The sequence below is a fragment of the Haemorhous mexicanus genome, chromosome 13 (assembly GCF_027477595.1).
Source record: "Haemorhous mexicanus isolate bHaeMex1 chromosome 13, bHaeMex1.pri, whole genome shotgun sequence".
In the NCBI taxonomy this organism is placed as follows: Eukaryota; Metazoa; Chordata; class Aves; order Passeriformes; family Fringillidae; genus Haemorhous; species Haemorhous mexicanus.
Genome location: NC_082353.1, coordinates 4,971,871 through 4,998,094, shown reverse-complemented (window position 1 = coordinate 4,998,094; position 26,224 = coordinate 4,971,871). Strand labels below are relative to the sequence as shown.

At 42.8% G+C, this 26,224-nt stretch overlaps 1 protein-coding gene across 10 annotated transcripts in view; it reads right to left on the bottom strand.

Moving 5' to 3' along the window:
- MYO9A (myosin IXA) overlaps positions 1-26,224 on the bottom strand; it is a 175,545-nt gene that overhangs the window by 145,063 nt on the left and 4,258 nt on the right. The window lies entirely within an intron of this gene.

Here is a 26,224-nt window from a genome sequence, read left to right as displayed (position 1 = left end):
CCATTGGAGCAGGGCCTCACAACTATGACAGTTCCCTCCTGGCATCAACAATATGCTCAAGAAGGGTCAAAAAAACATGAAGTCAAAACCCACAACAGGTTTAGGGAACTTCAGGTACTTGATGCTGGCGAGAGTATTCAGGGAAAGCATTTCACTGGTCACCCTGTTCCTGCAGTCTCCCCCAGGACCTTCGGTCCACGTACAGCCACCCTCATCTCCTAACCCACTCCAAGGCTGGGATTTGGAGAATTGTTTCCTTTCTGAGGCCCTCAAATGAGCAGCACTATTTTATGCTGCATTGTATCTGGCTCCAATATTTCATGAAGTATATTATCCCCAGCCAGGGGCACTTCAAAGCACAGAGATGAATTTGTCCCAGTGAAATCCATCTGGCAGAGGTTCACGGCGCATTGCTTGGTAGCAGGACATACATTATGCACCAGGAACTGTTCCAGCTGCTTTCCTATGCCTTTACTACAGGCACAGATGCAGCAAGGATGATGTCAGGGAAGTGCTGAGTTGGGCTTGCTTTGTGTAGCTCTGTGACTCCAGCATCAACTTTTCATCAAGAAGGGGTGAACAAACCCCCTCACACACACACTATACTTAAGCTCAGTCATTCCTCACCCAGATTTTACTTCAAAGCTGAGGCCAAGAGGACTGGCTATTTTTATTGATGTTATCAGAGCATATCCAAGACTGCTGACTCACATGAGAAGTGCAAACAGGACTTTAAGTTGCTTACCTTGAGCAAACTGACCTTGCCTCCTCCCTCCTGCACATTCAATAAAGCACCAGGCCACTCCACCCCACCCACCCAAACATCTCTAGAGATGTTTATTCTGCATGGAATCGGTAACAACAAACACCTGTGCCTAATGCATCCAAACAATTTGAATCCAGCAGGGCTGCAAGCCAACCATGAACCCCATGGAGATGCTAAAAGCCTCAGCAGCTCTGGGGACATAGAAGAGCCAAGTCCCCCCCACAAAACCACTCAAAGACCAGAAGCTTCCGGGATCAGAAAGCAAAGGAGTGTTAATTCCAGCCTTGTAAATCCCAGGGGTGCCACGGGGTTTACTGGTTACAACCTCAGACATGGCTCGGAGTGCTGAGGGAGGTCAAAGCAATGTTAATAAAGTTAATTGGTTGTGGTCTCCCATGCCCTGCTGCATGTGAGCCTGGCCCTGGCTCAGAGTCCAACACACCTTGTGCATGCAGTCAGCTTTTCCAAAGCATTTTGGAGAAAATAATGCAATGAAATATCCATCCTAAGGTAATTAGCATGTCAGGGAGAAGGGTTCTCCTAACGACAACCATTCCAGCAGGCTGTTGTATTAGCTATTAGATGACTTGAAAAATTAATATTTTTGCATTTAGAAATAATAAATTAAATGGGATCGTGAAAAGAGTGCACAAAGTTTGTGTTGTGTCACCCATTAATACTTGCTCTGTGCACTATTTTAATTAAAGGCCTTTTCAGTTACTACATGCTTACATTTACAGGTGAACATATAAAAATGATGCTACACTTCAGTCATTTATACATTTTTGCCTATTGCAAACTCCTGGGAACACTCTGGCCAAAAATTCATGGACTCTGCACACCTATGAAAGGAAACATTTATGGCATTTTAAGTCAACACAGAATCATGGAATGGTGTGAGCTGGAAGGGGTTTTAGAGCTCATCTCATTCCACCCCTGCCATGGGCTAGGAAACCTTCCACTAGAGCAGGGTGCATCCAGTCTGGCCTGGAGCACTTCCAGGGATCCAGGGGCAGCCACAGCTGCTCTGGGCATGCTGGGCCAGGGCCTGCCCACCCTCACAGCCAGGAATTCCTTCCCATATCCCATCCATCCCTGCCCTCTGGCAGTGGGAGCCATTCCCTGTGTCCTGTCCCTCCATCCCTTGTCCCCAGTCCCTCTCCAGCTCTCCTGGAGCCCCTTCAGGCCCTGGCAGGGGCTCTGAGTTCTCCCTGGAGCTTTCTCCTGCCCAGGTGAGCAGCCCCAGCTCTCCCAGCCTGGCTCCAGAGCAGAGGGGCTCCAACCCTCTGACCATATACTTTCAGCTTAATATTTTCTATTTTCCTTTTCCATTTTCTATGTTAGAATGAAGATTCTTCTCAAGTTAATGCTGAATGCTGACTTTGCTCAATTTTACTACTACTAACATAATTTTATTTCCAACATAAAAAACACAATCTCCAAATTGTTACAAATTAATTCTATTACTTGGGTTCACTGATATTGATGGGGTTCTCCTACATAATAAAATCAATTACTATTTCCAAGGGGAAGGCTCAGAGGGTCCTGATAAAACTGACAATAATCATCTGATTATGAGCAGGTTGACAGAAAAATACTAAAACTTTGATTGCCAGTTAGGCTTTATACAGACATTAAATGTGTAAACACTGGTTGATTTTTACATTCTATATGATCTTTTGCTATATGATCACAGTTTAATACACATTCAGAAAGACCAGCCTCAATATATTCATTTTCAGGGACAGCATTAGCAGCATGTGGCAAAAATCCAAAACAAACTGTCCACTGGAAGCATCCGAACCCGGCATAAATAATCTGTGACAGCTAAAGCCTGAAATCATGTGCAGAGTTTGCCAAATACCGAATGATTTGGAAAAAACAGGGATCAGTGTCAGCATTGAGGCTGCTAAAGGGGCAATTCTGGAAGCAAAGTTCACTGAGTTTATTATAACATCCCCTAACCTGGCAAGGGACTACAGAAACAGGGAAACTTTCTCCCCATTCCCAATCCTCAGGGTTCGGTTTGTTTCTTATCCATCCAGCAGCACCTCCCAACACACCGTGCAGGGCAGTAATTCCTGGCTGCCAATCTAAACACACTTCACTGCTTAATCTGAATCTGTGGGCACAAGATGTTTTTCCTGTAGCAGCCGACAGCCTCGTGCTGCTGGTACCCAAAATAACACCTCGGTGACACCAAAAGTGACACCAGACCCACACATCTGGGCCAGCTACATACAGGAGGAATACCCAGGTGGAAGCTCAACACCTTGGTTATCATTGCTCCTTTTCACATGTCAGTTCCTTTCAGATCTACATAACACTTAAACCACTTATTTTATTTTAACATCTTCCTTTTCCATGCTCTCCGTGTTTCTCTCTTCCCACTGTTTGCTGATGGGACAGCAATTATTGTCACTTAATCACCTATGTGGGTCCCTCTCAAAGAACCTCATGTGCAGGAGGGGTGGTACCCAAAAAACAGATTTATGCAAATTATTTTCATCCAAAAAAATGAAAGTTCTATCACACACAGAGAGTTCTAGCTCTATCACTGAGATCTGGAAGTATTACAGAGATCTTGGAATGGTTTGTTTTGGAAGAGACCTTTAAAAGTCATCTAGTCCAACCCCCCTGCAATGAGCAGGGATGTCTTCAACTTGATTTGTAATCACAATTCAAATTTACTTCTTAAAGGATGATAAGCTTGGATGGGGAAAAATATACCCATTAACACTCCAGGATTGCCCACACACAGAAGGAAGGTCTTTTGGCTGAATTTCAGAGCAGTTTATTTGGACTGAGGTACCTAAGCAAGATGCCAAAACAGTGAAAAAACTTAAATTAGAACAGAAAATGAAAGCAGAAGTGGAAACACATTCTCAGAGGCTCTGCAGCAACACAGGACCCTGCTGGACCAGGTACTGAGCCAAAACAAAACCCTGCAGGCATCAACAGTGACGACACAGAGGCAATGGCAGCAACGTCCCAATGACACATCTGACTGTTTCAGAGGCTTCTTTCCTCTTCCCTCAAAATTCTCTGTTTGGTCACAATTCCTTTGAAAGAAAGAAATTCTTCCCCTTTGCTAAACCTGCATTGTATTGCTCAGAATTCAAGGCTAATGTGAGTGAGCATAAAAATTTGGTGTCATTTCACTTCTTGCAAACCTAAGTGATTTTGAGCTAAACCTCCTCGATGTCCCAGTCCAGGTGAGATTTGTAAACTGGGGTTTGGCTGTTACTATCAAGAGCCATAATGAAAGGAGTGTTAACCCTTAGACAGTGTCAACCATCCTGCCTCAAGCAGAAATGAGTTTTTCTGGAAGTAAAGACGCCTGTACAGCCAGAGATGCCTACTCACCCTCCCAGGGGGATTCCCAGAATGCAAAAGAAGCAGTGGCACAGCTCACCCTATGTAAATCATTCCTAAAGTTGCAAACGCTGGAACTAAAATAGGTTGCAAGTGTTCTCTAAGTTTTTCCTGAGATAACAGCTTCTTCCATGACCTGAAAAATCTGAGACAAGTCATATCACACTGGTTTTCCCTGTGTCTTTCAGTTTTATTCAGCACTTTAACTCTGTCACCTCCTTGATGTTCCCTTCTGTAGTGGAGGATAACACTTGAATTTCAGTTTGGCACCTGGGAGCTCCTTGCTGGGCACCAGAGGTGTTTCCTCTCCTCTCTTTCAGAGATGGGCTTGGTTCCCCCATGCTTTAATCAGACACTGGTATTAAGAAGTCCATGAATACATAAAGCATCTCAGTGGGTGATAATCCCTTCCAGAGCCTGGAATCACCTTGTCTGGAGGTTTTGGTATTTCCCTATGGTGTGACAACCACTCAGTGGTTCCTCTTCTAGAAACTGGAGGTGGGTGAGGATGTTGCTATCCATTACATTCTTGCTGATGCATCTCCTGTGCAAATCTCTCAGCTTCTACCAGACCTTTCAGCTGAGACAAAATGGGAAGAAAAAAACCCAAAAACCTAACAAACAAACCAACCCACCAACCACAAAAACAAACAAAACAAACAAAAAACCAAAACAAACAAGCAACTTAAAAAATTACAAGAAAAGCTGTTGTGAAATTAGTTATTCCTAATATGTTACAACATTTCTGGTGAAGAAGGAACTGAATTAGAATAAGAGCACGATTACTTATTCTTTCCCTGGAGGTCAAAGCACTTTCTGTGCAGGGAATGAGTCAGCATCCAAGGAATTAACCTGGGCTGTGCAGTGAATGAACCTCCTGCCTGCATGACTCCTGCTTCACTGGCCAGAGATGCAACCAAAGGCACAGATCCATCATCTATGGTGCCAAAGAAATTAAAATTAAATAAAGAAACTACAAAAAGGCTTGGTGAGGACTTGACTGGGACAGCTGCATGGGAGAAGTGACTCCCATCTTCACTTCTGCCACAGCATTTCTGCTTGATGCTGGGAAACCCAAATAAGTGGTGCAATAAAATCCTGCCCTGGATTGTTCCTCTTTCTTGAGCTTCAGATTTGAGTCACTGAATCTTAACTTCTGGACACACTTCTGCTCTCCCAAAACATGCCCCTACACAGAGAACAGGATCCTCCAGCTGCTCCCTTGGCTATTTTTTTGCCAGAAACCAACAAAATAGTAATATTAAAAAAAATATTTAAAGAAACAAAAGGAATTGCTGGATTCTCTCTCAGGCTGCAATGGTAGCAGCTGTTTAACTTTGCTGTTCCCATATTCCCTAGATGGCTAATGAGAACTGGCAGTGAATGGCAAGGATTAACAAAAAGGCAGAGACTAAGGAAGAGCCTGGTACATTGTGAGTGTTTTGAGCCCTGCAGGGAAACAAATCCTTGCTACATTTTGTTTTGCTGCTTCTAATGACTAATGAAGTACTCTGTGGTGGGACAACCCTGTTCCAAACACCAAGAAAAATGTGTCCTTTATAAACTGACAGAATTACATTTACAGCCCCTTCAGGTTTTCCTGGATTAACTCCAGGCTCCAGCATCATCTTCAGACAGAGCATCCCCCACCAACACAGAAATTCTGCTCACATGAGCAGCCAAAACATCACATTTTCAACTTGACTGGTTGGATTTGCTCTTCACAGATGGACACAGAGCAGCTCAACCTCTGGAAATCTGACTGGAAACAGAGTGAAAGAGCTGATATCCCAAAAACACAGATCACTGTCAAATCCCACACAGAGCAGAGCCTCTGAGCACAGAGACGGCTGCAGAAAACTGAAAATGGACTCAGGATCTCCCTCTTAGCTCTACAACCACGTGCCCAGCGATTTATACTTTAGTTTGCAGCTCAAATTTCACATACAGAGCCTGAAAACCAGCAGCCCTTACAATAAAAACATTTTTGAAGCTGATAACAATGATGGATATGAAGTGTAAGCAACGTTGCCAAGGACTGAACGAATTCACACTGAGAAGCATCTCCCAGCCCCAGAACAGCTGCAGAAAATACATTTTGAGAGCTCAGGAATTACACCAGCGTTAAGGACAAGGTGCTTCTAGCCTAGAGGAGCTCAAGAGCTTCAGAGAACAAAACCTGGGTAGGTAAATCAAGGGTTCTTTCTTCTCCTAATGCACTGCTGAAGGTGGTGGGAACAGACTGAGGACTGCCATGCTGAAAAGGAAGTTTGCTGAAGGGTGTGGAGGCACTCCAGGACCACTTCCAGCTCCAACAAGCACCATACTTGAGATAACAGCTGAGAAAAAGGCAGAGGGATTTACAGAAGCACCAAGAATTGCACAAATACATTGTGCTGGCACCTAAATGCACCAAATTGCTGCATTAGCAAGTTTTCAAAGATAAAAGAAATAAAGGGCAGGTCATTAAAAAAAAATTAGTTTTATATGTTATCACCAAGAATTTATTTCTCACCTTAATGATGAAATGGCAGAGTATTTTGAATATTGCCATATAAAAATAGATTGATCTATATCAACTGCATGTATCAATAGACTGATAAATATCAGTATATAGATCCATGCCAAAGGATTTTGTTGGGTTAAAGAATCATGTCCTCCCACAGATCCTCAGCATGGATCCTTCCTCAACATTCTCCATCCTTGGGAAACTCAACCCACATCCAGCACAAGCCAAGACAAACACAGACACCTCTCAGCCTTGCTTATTGTGGAGTCCACAGACACAGGAAAGTAAACATTAAATCACTATGGAAGTGACGATACCTACGCTGTATTTCCCTAAAAATATAAAATTAGGGACAATTTACATAATTGAATGCCACTATGTTATTTTAGAACACTTGGTCAAATAATTATAATTTCAGATGTTTTTCCTGTAGTCTTAGGAGCTTTGAAGTTATTATGAAGATAATTCAGCTTAGGGACAAAGTCAAATTTAAGTGCAATAGCACCAGGAGAAGATGTAATAATGTGGTTACTGATGTTCTCCTTTCCTCATTTTATGGAGGATTATGGACCATGACCGATAGCAAGGCAGGGATGGTTTTAAAGCCTTCCCACAGCAAACTCTTTTTGGCAAACAGTCCATTTCAAATTCAATTTTCCAGTGTTCCCTACACAATTTTATTGCATTTCACAAGAATTATTACCTGCGACCCACCAACACAAACCCAGAAGAGCTTTCTCTTCTGCCAAGAAGATTCCAACCTTCCTCCTGATAGGACATTTACTGTTCAAGATCAAAATGAACCATACAAATTAACTCTGGCTGGGCAGCAGACAAGTCCCATTTTCCCCATTTTAGGTAGAACATACCTGTTAAAGAATTAGAATTTAAAAGGACAATTTTCCAATTTTTCAGCTCAGTCTCCTACTTCTTAAGTGAGACTACAGTCCAGCTTTTTTCAAGCATCTGAACAGGAATAAAGTTATTTTTGGGAGTCCATAATCTTACATTGCCATGGGCCCCTGCAGCTGCTGGTTTCTTCAGCTACAAGTCTGAATTTTCCCAACAAAATACCCAAAGCTTCCACTCCAGCCATCCTCATTCTGTTAAATCCTCCTTAAACAAAGGCAATCCTCAACTCACTTCACCCTTCAGCTGCCTCTCGTCCTTGCACCTCCTTCCCGTTCTCCATGGGCGATGAAATCATTTCCCCACAGAGAATCATCTTCTCTGCATTCAGTGAAGGTCAGCCCTCAGCAGCAGGAGCTGCAGGGGCGTCAGGAAATCAAGAGACTGCTCCTGCCTGGATTTAGTTTCATATTAAGTAAGAGGTGATGCCATTTGTTATCTGTCTCCTCTCCATGTTCAATGTCTCAAACAGCTTAGTGATATTTAATAATCTAAAGACTTTACCAGAATAATATAAAAAAAGTATAAATTATTGAAATATTTTAGGGATTTGATCTCTGTAGCCAGACCGTACAGGTACCTTCCACTCCTTTAAACCAATCAGCACAAAATTCCCTAAAATTAGTTCCTTTTCAATGCAAAACTACTGAAAATCCTGTAGCACCAACATGAAAGCATCCTGGTCCATGTAGGAGCAAGATTCTATTAACCAGAGACTGATTTAAGGCTTGTAGTCAGCTACAGATTCTCTGCACAGCACATGCAGCACAAGGAATAGATCTTAGAGCACTAAGAATTGTGCTGTCAAAGATCAAAAGGAAAATAATATTAAAATATCTGTACTGCCAGATCTGGCTTAGTTACCTTACAAAGGAAGAAAAAAACCAAAAAAACCCCAAAACCAAAACAAACACCAAACAGGATGAGTCATACTTTAAACAAGACTTTCAGCAAGTAGTTCACAGAAAAAAAATAGTCTTTTTCCTCTAAAGGCCATGTTTATAAAAAATAATCAGCCCACAGATGATGATAATTTACAAGCAAGAGCAGGAATAGGATGCTGGATTTAAATGAACCACAAACCAATATATTCTATCTGAAAATTAAACTGTCAGGCAAATGCCACAACACAAGAGTGGCTTTTACACTTGAGAAAGAGTGTTCTGAAAGCATCAGGACTTGAAACCAAAAACAAAAGCTGCCTCACAATGCGAGAAGTACCAAAAAAATCTCTTGAATTAGAGCTGACAGCTCCACTAAAAATAGTTCTTGGCAGCTACCTGAAACACAGGCTTTGTAGTTCTTTGAAAACATTGATATCAGACAGAGAACAAAAAAAAAAAGGCAGGAGTTAATCAAGTATTTAATGGAAGTACTTCCCTTGTCCCAAGTCCCTCTCCTGGAGCCTCTTCAGGCCCTGGCAGGGGCTCTGAGGTGTCCCTGGAGCCTTCTCCTGTCCAGGTGAGCACCCCCAGCTCTCCCAGCCTGGCTCCAGAGCAGAGGGGCTCCATGGCCTCCTCTGGACTGGTTCCAGCAGTTCCACATCCTCCTTCTGCTCTTGGAGGCAGCTCTGCAGGTGGGGCCTCAGCTGAGCAGAACTTGAAGCCCTGGACAAGCAAAATTCAGCTCCTCCTTAAGGTACTCACATTACTGCTTTTGCTGATGGATCAGATACACTGTGTGCAGGCTGTAGAAATTCAGAGATGTGTGAGTACCAGCATCAGGGAACCAACACATCCATTAGGAATGCCATAATTCACCTTTTTAAAATGAAACAAGCAGTAAATTATCAAGGATCTACATCAGATGCTCTCACTCAGCATTTTGCTGTAATAAACATGTGGTTTATGGTGCCTCTGGGTTATTTAAAGCTGCTTCTGGAGGTTCCCACAAATTGTGCTATAGGATTAGGAGGAAAGCATCCCTGATCTCCAAACCTCATAAATAGGTACACCCCTACAACCACCCAACACCAAGAAGGACAGACAGAACCTACCAACAAGAATTAAGATGACACTGGGGAACAAAGACATGCACAGACTTTGCATTTCATTTGAATCTTTGCCCCCTGTTTGAGGCAAAAGCTGGAAGATCACAGCTGGGATCAGGACTTCATCCTGCATTTGGATTGGAGCTTCCACCTCTCCCAGCCACAAGCTACAGCTCCACACAAACTTGGGGAGCAGACAAATGTGGTTGGAGAGAAAATAAAATTCAGAAGCACATTCTTGAAAACAAAATTATTCTATAAATCACTGCACATATCCAATAAGGTAGCAATTAAGTCAATTGAGATAACAGTCTGTATCTCATTATACTCTCTGGGATAAAAAAACCCATCTCATCTGGAAGCTGAAGATCTGGTTTCTTGAGAGACCAAGCAGCAAAAATCAAAATATTCACTGGACTGGCAGCGGAATGACTTCAATGCTTCAGTGAGCACAAGTTAAACCTGAGCATATTCAAACTAGCACAATGAATTTGCTTTTTATCAGCACTTGCATGTATCCTCCCTTGTCTTTAGGACTATTTTCCCATCCAGAGTATGATGTGGGGGTGCGCTTTCCAATTTTTTTCCTTTGGCAAGCATGATTTTTCATTAGGATAGAGCACTGCTATGAAAAAAGAAATTCTGATCTGGTCCATCCTGAAAAAGGGAAGATTAAAACAAAGGGAAAACAAATGGCCCCAGAGCACAGAGAGAGGTCAGGCATCCTCAGATGGCTGAAGAAATTAGATGACAGATTGCAGCATCCCAGTATTAAACATCTCCAAGATAATTCCCCATCCCAAGCAGAATCATCACAGGGAGAAAGAGAAGCTCCTCTAAGCCAGGGCTGCCAGACTGCTTCTCTGACATCTGTTCCTGCATTTCCGCCGGCCGCTCCCAAAGCGGCTCCGGTGACGGATTTTCCCTAATTGCAGGCGGCGGATAATCACCCTTGATCCTGAAACAGGGTACCCAGTGCAATGTGAAAACATCTCCTTGCCAGCTCCTATGCTCATTTCCTACAAAACCTGTTCTAAATCGAAAGCCTCCCATGGGATACTTTGGCTTTGAACATGTCTGAGGTGATTCCACAATTATTGAAGGAGTATAAGCTTTGGTTGCTGGGTTATTCCCAGAGAAAGTCATTGGGCCCTCTCTCCCTTTACTTTCCACCATGTGCCAACCTGTCCGTCCCAATTTTTTTTTTCCATGTTTAAGTGAAAGCAGAGGCACCTCCTTCCCACAGAACAGAGAGCTCCCTATCTTAGTGCAGAAAGCCATTGCTTACACCTGACACAGGAGGTGAGATGCAAACATCCCTCCAAAAACTGCAGCACACTTGGGTTTTAAGCCTCTTAATAAAAAATATAAAGTGCATTTTCAATTCTTTCTGTGCCATCAGTACAGAAAAGGACAATTCTGCAGTGAGCAAAGTCACAGTGAAGAACTGGTTATAAACATAATAGTTACGTTTCTTGAAGCTCTTTAAGAATTATTATGAGCAGCCAAATAGCTTCCACAAGTTATTGGGGAATTATTAATTCCTAAACCTAATGTTACTAATTCCTAAACCTGGCATCCCCACCCCTGGGAGGGGACAGGACACAGCCAAGGTCAGCCGTGCATTATCTAGAGAAACTGAAACGCGATGCTGATCCTGGTGGAACAGGCTCAGGTGACACAACTGGCTTCATTTCCACCTTTTATTTATATGAAGGACAACTGAGATGGGAATGACAGGCTCTCCAGATATCCAGATCTCAGTGGTTTTCCACAAGCACATCTTCACTTAAAAAATATATGGATTTCTCCAATATGTTTAGGAGAATCCAACATTGATCGCAAAAGAGAACCCATATTTTCTGCCACACTAAAATAAAATGTTATATCACAAACCTCTCCTTGAAGTTCACAAGCACCTTCCAAAATCCTGTCTAAAAATACTACACCATTTACTCTTCTCAATCTATTAAATCTTGAATTCATATTCACCACACTGCAAACATCCCAGGTGAAATACTCCCAGTCCTGTGCACGTGTCTTATTTTTTTCATACTCAAAGGATTTATTTCAAAACATTCATCTCCCCAACTACCAACACACCTCAAAGTTCCCCAGGAATCATTTTATGCAAAGCAGAAATTTGGGGAGGGGGCCAGTAAATCCTTTTAACTGAATGCTTTCAGATTACAACAAATTATTCCACTGGCACAAAGCCAGCACAACTCTCCACAGCAGAAAAAGAGGTCGGGCAAATCCAATAACGAGTATTTAAAAAGACAAGTCAACAAAATTAGTTCAATTTTCTCGCTGGAGGCAAAGCAAGGTCATTATGGAATAGGGAGGGGTGGGGGGTGAAAAGGAGATTCAGCAATAAAATAATAAAAAAAGCCCCAGAATACTCAACCTATTGGGTTTTGGAATTACTTCCACTCCATTTCACGGGCAGAATTAGAAACATTAGGACAGCAGGCTGCCACAACAGGCAGGTGCCTGGAGCCATGACACCCAACAATCCATCCCCTGGATGCAGCCAGCAGTGTCTGGAGCAGATGCCACCTCTCAGCTCTCATCAGCCACAGGAAGACACAGCATGGGTCTGACATGTCCGGAGCTCCCGGGATTAGCTGCTGCCATGAGCACGGTGGGAAGGAAGAATGTGCAGGTGTGTCACCCCTGGAAATTTCAAAATGCACTAAGGAAAAGTTCAAAGTGCCCTAAAAAGGAATTTATGCCACAGGGATCTCAGGAGAAAGGTTTGGAGGACATGTCTTGGTTTGTCAGATAAATGCCAGGTTGTTCAGAAAGAACCAAAACAGACCTGATTTTTTTACCATCCCTGATTATTTTAACAGTGTCTGTATTAGTTTGGGGTTTTTTGAGACATAAAATGATATGAAACATTCTTTCTGTACACAACAGGCCCATCCTCATGTACCACACTATAAAATTCTGTCCCAAATATACCAAGTCCACCTATATGGTGAGCAGAGGAGTCACAGACCACAATTCAGAGCAGAAACCTGAGATTCAGCTGACTTCTGAGGACAGGAAACTTGTGTTCTACCCTATGCTATCTTTGATCCACAGTCAAAAGTCCCTTTCTGCAGAAAAACAGCCTAGGATTGTTATCCTTGTCTATGCCCTGGCTGCAGGGAGAAAGCAAACCAAAGTTTCCCAGATATTTAAGTACATAAATGTGTTTGTGCTGACAGTGTTTGGGGTCTGACAGACACAGAGGAACCTGTTTGTTCTCCTCCTGCTTGTCCTTGCTGACTTTACACCTGAGCCTCAGGGATTTTCCACTTTCCTTGAGCCTTTCCAATGAAATCTATGGTAAAACTCATCAGCAATTTGCCTTAAACATCCTTAACCCCTGACCTTTAAAGGATGATCAGGTTTGAAGGGTAATTTTTTAATGGATGAGAGTTTTTGGTTGTTGCCCTTTTTAAAACATGTTTCTCTGAAATAGAGGTCTGGGGATTTCTAAAATTTTATTTATTTTAATGAAGAGGGAAAGACAAGACCAAGTTCCCTATTCCTCACATTCCATAACCTGCTGGTTTGGGATTCCCCCCACCAAAAGTCACCCCAGGCTCTCCTGCTGCCATGAGGAAAGAACATTCTGCATCTCCATCTTCCAAACCGCTGCCACTGAAGGGATTCACTGATTTATCATCTAACCATTGACATCCCTCCTTGCAAGTCTCCCTTTTCACCTTTATCCCTGTATCACTAAGATCCCAGGCACAGTCCTGTAATCACCTGTGTAGGTGTTTCAGCCTCGATAGCCTAAAATACAGCAATAGATTTGATGGAATAAAGCTGCTCTCAGTGATTAAAGAATCCCAGAATTGCTTGGGTTGGAAAGGACCTTCAAGATGATCTCATTCCAACCCCACCATGGGAAGGGACACCATCCATTACACACCATACCTTTTTAATTGTTCAGTCTCTTTTATAATGCCAATTATCAGCAGACATATTTTCAAAACATTTTTTCTCTACTACAGCCATGAATTTGTAATTTATATTAAAGGACATAATTTCTAAAAAAACAGAAAAAATAAGTTCTATGTGGTAAACAAATGTTTTGCTGCACTGTTTTGTCAAGTTAAAAAAATATACTGGCATTCTGGTTTGCATTCAATCCGGCTTCATTCATCATTTAAAAAATCAAATTTTAGTTTAAAAACCCCCAAATCCTATGGAAGTGTGTGCAGGGAAGAAATTTCCTAGCCTAAATTACCAAATAATTTATTTTTTCCTCCAAACTTCAGTCACATCTGTGGTCCAAGGACAACCTGTTCACCTCTAACACAAACCAATTGAAACAAACTTTGCTCAAAGAGAGTGGTAAAACAGATTTGTTTAAAGAATGAGGGTTTCAGCTTTTTCAGTACCATCCAGATGCTGCTAAATTTGTCTACTTCAGTGCATTGCTTCAGTAATTTGGGTAAACCAGTGAAGCCTTGGCAGGTATTTGCAACTGCAGCCAAGTTTGTTCTTCACTATTTGTTAGATAGGAAAAATCCCAGAAGAGATTGGGCTTTCTCTGAGTACATAGTTCACTTTTATAATTTACATTTACACTTAGCTAGGGGGATTTGAGCAGGAAAGATCCTCAATCCCTTAAATTCACCACAATATTTACATTCCTACCTTCCCCAATAATTAATGTTATGGAAATGATGGTTGATCTTTAAGGAAAACATCCCACTAGCAGGATGGGGTGTTAAGTCAGTCTAATAAACACTCCAGAGTGAGTACATGATCTCCTTGTCCTTTCTGACTCCTCTAAAAGACAACACGAGATGGAACCTTCAGAAAGTCATCAAGATTTCCACAAGACACATGTGCCTCCCCCTGTACCTGAAAAGCAGAGCACATCTTGGCATGACAAAGGAAAGTCAATTATATCCACATAATTATCCCTCCAGAACGCCTTGAAGAACATATGGTATGGAAATGAAACTGCCTGAAATGGATTAACTTAGCTCTGTGATGAGATCCACAGAAGGGAGCGTGAAAAAAACATTTCAAAATGTATTCAGTGTAGGATCCCACAACTAGGCACATTCATCATCAGGATAAGGTAATGACACCAGGAAATGAGCTAAGTAAATCCAAGATTGAAGTTTCATTTTCTGAAGTGCATCTGTTTGGCTCATATTCCCCCAAACCTCATCGTTCTGCCATGCCGGGTCTCATCTCAGAAGCAAAAGATGCAAGAACATAAATCAAAACAGCTCCTCCAACGAGCAGCTGTGGCAAACATGCTTTTAATTTGATTTTATAAAAAAATTAACTGCATCCCAGCAGGTCCTTGCCACAGCACTCCATGACATCTCCTTTCAGGATGTCCCTTACTGCCGGGTTTGGGGTTTTTTTGGGTGGTGTCGCTAGGGGAAGTTAAACTGGCTGGTTTTTGAGAAGAAAATGAGAAGCACTGGATCAGGCCAAAAAAATTAACAGGGACAGCATGTTCCTGCACAGGAGGTCACATCCTCCAACACTCCTTCCCTGGGATCATCTAGTCACTGCTTTCTGTGTTTGGGAATGAGGAAACCCAAAACTGAGGTGGGCTTATCATGGAGACAACCAGGCAACTCAAAACATTTATAGGGATAGCAAGTATTTTTTACACTTCATGTGCCACCAGCACAAGCAGCTGGCCAAAACTCTGCTTGAACATGTCCATGGTGGGACTCTGACTTTGGATCAGGCTGGTAGAAAAGGGATTAACTTGTCCAAATTAGTCAAGTGGATGCCCCATCACACCAACCACCAGAAATCCTGTCAGGCTGAGACACCTACAAAGCATTTGACATCAAGATTTGGGGAAATTTCCAAAGGAGGGCATTCATGTTCTCCATACCTAAGGACTGTGCTCACCAGTTCAGGTTTAAGGTGAAAAACACAGGCAGATGACTACTGGACCAAGGCCAACCAGATGTTAGGAAGTTTTAGTCCCATGAATTCTGCTGGCAAACATTCACAGGAGCATGAAATGAGAGGAAAAACTGAGCAAGACCCAGACACACAGAAGCTTTCAAAATTAACATGTGGATACTTTATGATGTGTTCAAATTGAATTTTGGATTGTTTCCACCAAAATGACACAAGTTGATGACTATGTTGTATGTCCCACTTGACTGCAAATGCTGATCTGGACTGATTTTGTACAACTACAGCTTCCAACATCCCCCTTCCCTCTCTCTCAACCTCGCATTAAATCTCTGAGGTTTCCCTTCACACCACAACCAGAGCAAATGGAAGCACTGTTATAAACCAACACAAAGAATGATTCAATCAGATGAGCATTGAAGACACCAAACTGTCCATTAGGGCATTGAAAATACGAATTAGGAGAAATATAAAGCAGAGAAGGTCAGTTAATGAGTTTATATAGAAATAGGATGGAGTGAGAATAGATACTTCATCTCCAGTAACATGATGAAGAACTATAAAGGGTTTTTTTCAGATTCATCTTGAACATAGCCATGTCATGGGCTGGCTTTGCAAGAGGTTAACAAAGGGGAGCTCTCCAAGGGGTATCCTGGTGTTTTTTTGCAAAGAATTCTCCTATAACACAATGCTTCAGTAGGAATTTTGTAACAGGACAGGAAGAAACCTCCTCCATCTATTAAATCTACTGCCATCTCTCTTCTAGTGCTCCCTGCCATCAGCTACAAGACCACCTCTGGAAGCAATTTTCCTTCTGCTTTTTTCATCCAGAAAGCAAAAAAATCCACATCACAATGACCAACACTCTGGAAAGTCACAAAGACACTTCAGAAGAATCCAGCTTAAGATAATTTTTAATTACACCAGCCTGACACCAACCCCTTATGTCACTGAAGCTTTGAGGCAGCTCAACTCACTCGTTCCATTCCAAGGCAGAAAGCGCCAGACCTCCAGGACCCCCTCTAGGATTGAGAGATGGACAAGAGGTTTTATTTGCAAGGGCAACAATCTGCTCCTGACCCTTGCAATCCTCCTCCTCCTCCTCTCCAGGTCGTGTAGGCGCCAAGGGAACAGGCTGCACTTATTTCAGCAGGCCACTGGAAGCCCTGGCCTGACGTGGGATCTGCCCACAGACAGCGGATTCTTTACGCATTTTCTGCGTGCACGCCATAGGCAGCGCCAGAAATACCAGCCACTCAGGGAAACAGGAAAATATTTCATTCCTGGGCTAGGGAAGAAGCCACTGAGCTAAATGAGGCTTTGTTTAGGGGCAGGAGTGCCTGGTCTCTGCAACAGGGGCAATTGAGGAATGCTGATAAGTGTGTTTTCCATGCATAAATAACCTACGTTCGAGCCCAACCGCTTTATCTCAGGGATGGATAAAGCCCTCGGTGGCAAGGCCCCAGTATTTGTCTACTCATTTATCAAGCAGGAGCCTTATTTCAAAGGCTAATTTTAGTAGAGATTAGATTTCTCCTCTGAAGGAATGGACAATAATATCAGATATTCTTCAAACACCAGTAAATAAGATTAATGAAGTGCCGCTGCCATAGGCTTTCACCTCAACAATGCCTCAAAAAAAAAACCTCATCCTGGTAGCGCCAAACAAATCTTTCTGAGGGTTTCATCATATTTCAGTGTGTAGACATCACCTCACTTCAGTTGGCCAGCAGCAACTACAAATAGCCTGCAGGAAGCCACCGATTTCCTGAAAAGAGGGTTAACTGAGAATCATAGGAAATGGAGAAAATTAAAGCTGGGTTTAACATCTTGAGTAGGCTGAGGAAGGAAAAAAATACAGCAGCAGCAGTACTGAGCATGTTCAGACACTTGGATCCATGCAAAATTAAATAAGACACTTAAAAATCACCAGCCTAACAAAGAATTACCTCCTTCAGCACATCATACCCAGGGCAGTGGCTTTCTCTAGGCAGTTCTCACATACAAGCACCTACAGGCAACCATCTAAAATCTCAATTAGAAATAAACCCAACTCAGCATTGAGATCCACCGAGTGCATCACAAGTTGCAATACTTTGCATTTAAGTGCTCTCAGCTAAAGGGCTGACTGAAAAACTGAGCAGCAAAACAGAACTCAGCAATCAGTGAAGCTTTACATGCTCAACAGTTGTGCTGACTCATCAGACACAGGCAAAAAAATCAACTCAGGGCTCTGCAGGAAACAATCTGAAATAAAAATGTCAATTTGATGACTTTACCAAAAAAAGTAGGGAGCTTGGTTTTAAAATGTCCTAAACTGTGACAAAATGTTGCACAACAAAAAGGAGGGAAAGCACAGACTGACATGAAGAGAGCAGGTGAAAAAAAAATTAGAAAAACTGCTGGAAAGTAAGTGTTGTAGCAGCCCTCCAAAACCCCAGGGATTGCAGGAGATAGACACAGGACAAGGAGGTGATATGAAAACCATAACCCCATCCATGTGCTGCAGACCCTGTCACACACAAGGAATAATCACAAGGACAGGAACGTGTATGTGAAATGGAAGCAAAAGAGGAATCAGAACAATCTGGTATTTAGAATGTCACTGTATAAATTAAAAATTGAGGGGGGAAATCCCTCCTTTAAAAAAAAGAATTTAAAGCTCCCTTTCCAGGCACTTATCCCAGCCAGCAGAGAAGCTTCCCTCTGATCTGAGAAAGACAATTTTTACCTGCCAGGACATGGCAGCAAGAATTATTCTTTTATATGATTTTGTTTGCTTTTCTCTTGCAAGAGACCCCAACAGATCCTCACTGCATTAACTTTGCATTTTTAATCTGTACTCTGAGGCTCTTCCTCACATAGAACTCTAGATCACTATCAAGAGGTTGACTCCCCTGCCAGCTCAGGATGCTAGTCTCCAGTTCCAACCTATTCAGGAATGAAAAAAAAAAAAAGAAAATCACCACTTTTCATTATATTCCAAAGGTCTCCTGCCAGACATTAGAAAGAAACGTCCTCTTAAAATTTATACTCCCTTTCATATTCTCTGCAGCTTTTCTCTCCTCTACATGACACCTACAAATGAGGAATATCCCACAGCCAAGGCTGTGGGTGTTCCAAGATTTACATCTCCTTGGTAGACCCTAGAGATCTGTTTCTAACAGTAAAAGTGTTCACAACTTCACAAGAGACCTGGGACTGTAGTTTGGGCACACAGACAGTACAATAAAAAGGTAGCAAAAGCCTAAAAATACTATTTAACACTGTAAATAATTTACAAAATAATGTTAGAAACCCTACAAAATACTTGGAAATGTTCAAGCCCTTCAACTGGGAAAAATAACATAAAAATAAGAGTAGAACTCATGAGGGTGTTCTCACATCAAACCACCAGTAACATCCCACAGGCTCTCCTAGGTCCTCGTGGCACAATCCTATATTTGGTGGAGCTGTTCAGTTTTTGCTCCAAATGAAAAAAAAAAGTTAGTCTTTCAAAGATTTAAAGCTAATTGATTGAACCAAAAACAAGGGAGAAGCATTTATATATACAGTCAGTTTTACCAGGAGAATGAAGGAGAGGAGGGCAGGAGTCTCTGCTGCACCATAGCCCTGAGCAAAGAGTACCTCTACCTATGCCCTCAGGAAAAATAAAAATAAAAACTTCCTTCCTTGCTGAAGAATTTCCTAACTGCCACACTAAACCCCTGCATATCAGCTCTACCCAAGAAACCAGAAGTGAACAAACTGTTCTGCTGGTTGTGTCACTGACCTCAAAGGGCCTTTCCCAGCCCATCCCCAGCCAGGCAGGACCCTCTGCACAGGCACGTGCCTTGCTCAAAGCAGCAAGGAGAAACCCTTCTTATCCTCAGCAGGAATTCATCACATTTATCACCAATCCCCTTGAGATTTGGGAGCTCACCACCTTGTGTACATCGAGAGATCCCAGGAGCAGAAAAACAGCCCTTGCTCCAGGAAGATCCTGGTTCAGCTCCAGTCTGGAAGCACGGGCTGCTCCTTTGATGCCCTGCCAGTAGTGGCCTCCAGTGAGGAAGCCCAGCATGAGTCACACACCAGCAGAAGGAACTTGCCAATCTGGACTGAAGCACTCAGATGAAGCTGTGGGGATTTTCTCCCTGCTCTGCCATCTCCCTTGGTGCACAGCAATCCCGGTCATTGCACGGCAATCCGGCAAAGGGGAAGCAAATACACCCAGCAGACATGGGGAGGGGTCTGCCAACCATGGCTCTGCCCTAAAAACTGAGGCAAGAGGGTGACAAGGGACTCATTTGGGATCATTTGGGAAGAGCACCATAAAACCTTTTCTGGTTTTTCACTGACTTGCACGAATTCCAGTTGGCCATGGGGTTTATTGCTTTCCACACCTGCAGGACTCTCAGCCCAGAGCTTGTACCATGTCTGCACCATATCTTCAAATACTGGATCCTCTGATTTCAGTTAGCTTATACATAAATCCAGGGAAAAAGACTTTTAAACCCAACACAGCTCCAAGAAAAAGCTGAGCCCTAGTGGCCTCTCCTACAAAGGATAAAACACATACAAAACTGATCCATGTGACATGTACAAAGATGCAGGTAGTCTTTATATGAAAAGATAACATTATGACCACTAAAGACTTAAAATTAAAATTTCCCCACAGAAATCCATTCTAATCAACAATGGGGCAAGCTATTTCTTTGCTTCATTCAGTCACAACCTACTGCAAGCCAAAAGCATATTAAAGAATAAAAGCAGTAGCAACATTTCCTCTGTCTTTTCGGCTCAATTTGGCAATTCTGGCAATAAAACTCTTAATTCCACATGTTCTTTACTTAAAATTGAAACTGCAGGACATCTGCTGAGCTGAGCTGTGCACCACAGCATTTCAAGTCTTACTCTGTGCCTCTTTAACATTGGGGTTTGGTTTTTTATATCTCTCCAGCCCAACTTCTAATTTAAAGGAAACTGTGCTGGATGCTCTAATTGACCCCGTTCTCTTCCTTCCCCAGTTTGTCTCTATAATTAGCCCTTCCCAGCAAAGGGAATCAGCAACAAGACCTTTCTGAGCCCCACCCTGCAGACCACAGTGACTGCCTCGTATTGTTTTTGCCTGAAAATCAACAACTTCAGGACAACAAAAGGTTTAAGAATTGAAAAAAAAAAAAAAAGAAAAAAAGCAAGAGCAAATGTGTATTGATAATTTTTCAGCACATTATGGTGAGCAAAGCAGGTAATCCAAAATTTCACCTGCAACACTAATCCCTCAGCAGTACTTTGTAACATGAGCCAAATACTTGTTTTCCTCAAAATAAAACACAGTTGCACAGCTGCCCTCCCCAAATTCATATAGCCAAGACTTCCCCTGTGGATCTCTGCACATGCACAGAAGATTCCCATCTCTGCTAAGGCACCAGAAGGCCCCACATCTTTTTTCTTGAGGAATTAAAAGGCATGTTGAGAATGAGGAAAGGAAATGCATTAAAAAAATACTCTTATCAGCAAGCAAATGCCACCATAGAGATTTTACTTCCCTACTTGCCTCTACTATGGGTGATTCCTCCCAGGTGACTGGAGCTGGGTGTATTTTTAGGTATTTGGGGGGGAAAAAAAAAAGCAAACTAAAAAACCCACCACACCAGTAGGGAAAAAAAACCCTAAAGCAAAAACAACCTCCCAAAACCCAGTTCAGGCCCAGATTTCAGAGCTGCTGAGCACCAGAAAGTGCAGGATGAAGCAATGAAGCAGAAGATCCCAGTGACACTGGTGGAAACACACAGGATCTCAGGTCTAATGTGGCCTAACCCAGCTCCTCAGTGCCACCACAGCACCTTCTGTCTCTGTCTTCCCTAGTGGATGTTTCTACAGCTAGCACAATCCAAAACTAAACCAGAGGAATTTTCTGGTTAGTTTTGAGCTTTGTTTTCCTCCATGTTACTTCCCCCATCCCCAAGGTTCCAAGGTTGCAATGGGCTGCTCCTGAAGAAGATGCCCACCAGGACAAGCACCTCAAGGTCTCCAGGTGTGCACCAGGTGCCCAAGCCACTATTTTCTGCTCAATTCTCCCACTTGACTTTGCAGCTTCACAATCATTTTGCACCCAGATTACATTAGAAACCAAACAGGTTGCATTTTTTTATAATTTTGGTGATTAACTTCCCAGACTGAGATTCTCTTCAAATCCATCAACATCATTAGCTAAGAATTATCCAGCAGTCCAGAGTTCCAGCCTCTCAAAGCACACCAACACACATACCTGTGTAACAATCTGGAATTTCAACATTTAGACATTTAGAAAATTAAACTGCAGCTGGCAGGAGTCTCACTAATAACAGCAGCACCTGAACCTGTAATGATCCTTCACCTAAGGAAAATTGTTCAAGTTTTTTGAATACCTGCCCCCTCGCAGCCCCTGAAGAGCATACCTGAAAAGAAAGTATGTAGATTAATGCTCCCAAAACAGAAAAGAAAGTTGACCCAGTCCCACAAGAAGAGAAAAAAAAAAAAAACCCAACACCTTTCTCAGTGTAGAGGACAGTCTGTGCTCAGGGAAAAAAACCTTCAAAATACACAGAATAAGTGCACCCACACCATTGTAAATCCATGTCTCCAGGTTTTAATTTCCAATTATTTTTCTGAGGTATTCTCTCAAGGATTCCACTTCTATTAAAAATAGACTCAACACAAGACAGAAGATCACAATGTCCCCACCACACAGTCTGAACCATGAATATCAGACTGAGCTACATTCAGACTGAGTTTTCAAATGACTTTTTTTCTGCAAATGAAGAAGTTTCATGCAGGGCCACTCCTTAGACTGCAACAACTGCATTAAACATCTCATTTAGTTTGTGCTCCTCAAGTTTCACATCTTCCCCTACAAAACAAAAATGAAAGCAGTCTTCAAGCAGCTGAGCTGAAGAGAAATAAAACAGGAGGAAACCCCTAATGTTGCTAAACCCAAGCCAGCAAACCATGGGTGAGATTCACACCTTCCCTCTGTGGGAACAGAAAAATACTCAAGCAGGGATTTTTTTTCCCCTTGTTTCAGCAAAGACTTTTAGGTAGGAGAATGAATTCTTAATCCCTCAGAAATGGACCTTTCTGTTCATTTTTTCTCCTAACCCCATTTGCTGGACATGGTCTTACCTTTTTTAATATATTTTTCTCCTTATATTTATTGTATTGCTCACCCCAGATGAACAGCAATGGCTCTAGAGGGGTATTTCAATCACAAAAATGAAGAAACATAGCACAGGACAGCTGAACTCAGAAACAAAACCCTGGAAGGCAGCAGCTCCCACCTGGAATTACAAAGAGAATGGAGCCAGGAACAATGCACAAGTCCATGTCTTTTCCACAAAACTCCTGGGACAAGGAACAGGCAACAGCTGCCAAGTCATCTTTCTTGGCAAGTTCTTTCTTAAAGATAGAAGAAGAAGAAATACTGCTTCTAATGTTTATCAATGCTAATAAACTCCTTAATCAAATCCCTGTGGATTGCAGTGAGACCAGAGATGCATTTGGATCAGGGAGCTAGGTTTTGGAACAAGTGCTCTGACAAGTCATGGTGCACTTGTCAATCCCTGGAGTCAAGCGAGGTAAAGCAGCAAAAGGATTTGTGGATTCAGACAGACTCCTCCGTCACTTTTGGTAAAGTTCATTCTCTTCATAGCTGAGGAGAACTCTTAAGATTGCTCATTATCTGCTGCAGGCACCTCAAACCTGACCTCTGCTCTGCATTGTCCTGCTATCTCCTTGCCTACCTGCCGGGCACGGTGAAGTGCCTGCGGATAAGATTATCCCCAAGGCCGGTGCCTGCCCGGGCAGGGTATTTGTGCCAGGGCTGCCCGGGGAAGGAGGGAGCCCAGAGAGTGCCCTCCTTGCTCAGCCACACGTTTCACCACACTCCACAAACGTGGGGCCCCGATCCCAAGGGAGGCACCTGGGCCCGCCGCATCCCTTGGCCGCAGGGCTGGATCTTTATTTTCGGATGAAAAGAAGCAAATGAAACAGTGGCTCTGCTTTTAAACATCTCTCCAAATGCCTTTGTTGAGCTGGAGTGGTTCAGCCATCCTTGCCACCACCAGCAGCAACAAATTCCACATAATGATGCCTCATTTATGAAGCAATTGGTGAATTACGGAGCGGAGACTGGCTCTTCTGCACTCAAAGAAACCTCCAGAAGGGTTATTTACCCACATAACCTCCCTCTTCCAAAAAACTCATTTATTTCAAAAAATCATTACAAATTGCTCAGCTTTGTTTTAATCAAGCACAACATTTCTAACGATCCACTGTGGGGTTTTATTGGGTTTTTTTTTTTTTGGTTTTTTTTTTTTTTTTTTTTTTTGCCTAATGGGACCACATTCCTTAACAATTAAATCATTTACTAATTCCTCCCCAGGGAAGCTGTCCGGTGCACCCAACAAGCACAAACCAACCTAACAGTTTATAGACAAGTGCCATAAAAGTTTAAATGGCAACATTTAGGAGAATTTTTATTTTGGTCTATGTATTTACGTGAAGTATGAAAAGACAGTAGCATTACGGAAGTCTACTAAAGTAAATATTTTCAGTTAACTTGTTTTAAGTTCATCCCTCAAAACCAACCACGTAGATGCTGAATACAATAAAAGAATTCTTGGCGGTCTCTCAAAAGCATTCATAGTCTGAGCTGCTTTTAAAGCTCAGGTTTTCCAAAGATGGATCTATCTGGATTAAACACTCCTCTTCCATCAATGCTCAGCCATGACACAGCATATCCAGGATCCTCTACCTTTTTAAAGGTTATGCTTTGCAAGGAATAAAAGACAGTTTAAAGAATTTTGATTAAAAAACAGCACAGAGGTTTTCAGATTATCTGTGCATGATGGATAAAAGCCAAGACCTGGAACAGGCATCCAAAGAGTAACTCTAGGATTCAAGGTCATCTGGGTGATGCCAGAAGTGATTCAAGGTGAAGAGACAAGCAAATAAGACCCAAAAATTATATTAAAACCCACATATTTTGGCTATTTATTTTAAGCTACATTTTTCCTTTGCTACTTCATGCAGCATCCAAGTGGGACAGTCCTCTGTTCTGCTCCCCACTGCTCCTAAGAGGGATTTGCAGTAATTCCTGCGAGTCATTGGGATGGCAACCAAGATGATTTTTCCAAGAGAAGCTGAGCAGACAGCTGGAACCACCAAAGCTGTCAGGATTGAAAGGGTCCAGTCCAGCCCTGCCCTCAAAGAGGACCCCCTCTACATAGAGCCAGCCTATCCCTAGGGGCTGTAACACCAACAGGGATTTCATAAACTTCCTCCATGACCTGGCAGAGATCTTTAAAAGCACACCACAACCCAATAGAGAGATGACAGGAGACCACAGCAGAGCAATGTCTGCATCTTTTTTTTTTTTAAGTCAGGCATGTAGCAGCAAAAAAAGCATCATATCTCTGTAGGTGAGTGAAATGAGAGCTTGGATGGGACACAGCTGGCTGAGCTCCCCATGTTTGCTCTCACATCAACAGACAAAGGATCCAGCTAAGGAATATCAATATCCCTTGGGAGGATATAGAGGCTGATCTCAAAGAGTCCAAGCAAACTTCAAGATTGTATCTGGGTGCTTAATGCAGAGACAGCACAGGTATCTATACCCAAACCTGGACACAGTGTATCTGCCCAGGATAATTGGCTGCCTCATCAGCTCCAGTAGCTCCCATCTTCTTTGTTTTCCATGATGGCATCGACACGACCCAGCCTCCCTGCCATCCCACCCCGAGCATCCTCAGTGCACCACGGCCTTTCCACTCCTGAGCCCCATCTCCCTTGGCAAAAGATTTGCCTGGCTGAGGGCCACGCTCTGGCTCTTCATGAGGCTCTTAGCAAAACTCTAAAAAAGGGCTGACAAAAAACAACAACAGAGCCCAAAACTATGACCCATGGCTTTGTCTAACCATGGTTTGGCACGGTGTGAACAGCCAAAGGCATTTGAGAACCCTACAAAGAGACAGCTCATCCCTCTCCAAAAGGATACCCATCCATGCCCAATGAAAAACTGCAATGCAAGACTTGAACAGCAGAAAGTAATCAGAAGGATAGCAATAATCCTTCAAGCACAGGTATTTATTTTATTTTGCCTAGAAAATCTCTGAGGAGTTTCCACCAAAACATTGTGGAGCCACTTGCCAGCTTTATGCTGATTATCAGCAAATGGACCTGGACTATCCCTGTTCTTCTCCCAAAATTAACTTCAGCCAGGCCAGACCCTCTTCCAACTGGAGCCTGTGACTACACCAGCTTAATGAACTCATGGAAAGGCAGTGGGAAGCAGCAGTTTCATAGGCTGCAAGTGGAATACGATGCTCTGCAAGCAGTGGGTCATGGATGATCTCTTCTACTTGGACACTTCCCACCTAATACAGCTCAAACCACCTCATTTCCCTTCTCCTCCTGCAGCCCACAAACCACAGGCGGAACACAACTGACATGAGACGCCTAAAGCCATGAAAAACTCGACCTGACTTTGAAGATGTTCCTGCTGGGAGCAGGATTTTGGACCGAGTGACCTCTTGAGTTCCCTTCTGACCCAGGTGAGCCCTACGTTCCTCCATCAGAGGCAGCATCAAGATCATGGGGGTGTGGTTAGGAATAAAAAGCCACTGCAGCAAAGACACGGAACTCTCACCTCACCTGTAAGATTTTTCCACAGGTACCTGTGAAAAAGGGATCCATAGATTCCTCCCCACAGACAGAATAATGCTACCACAAGATCTAACAAAACCAC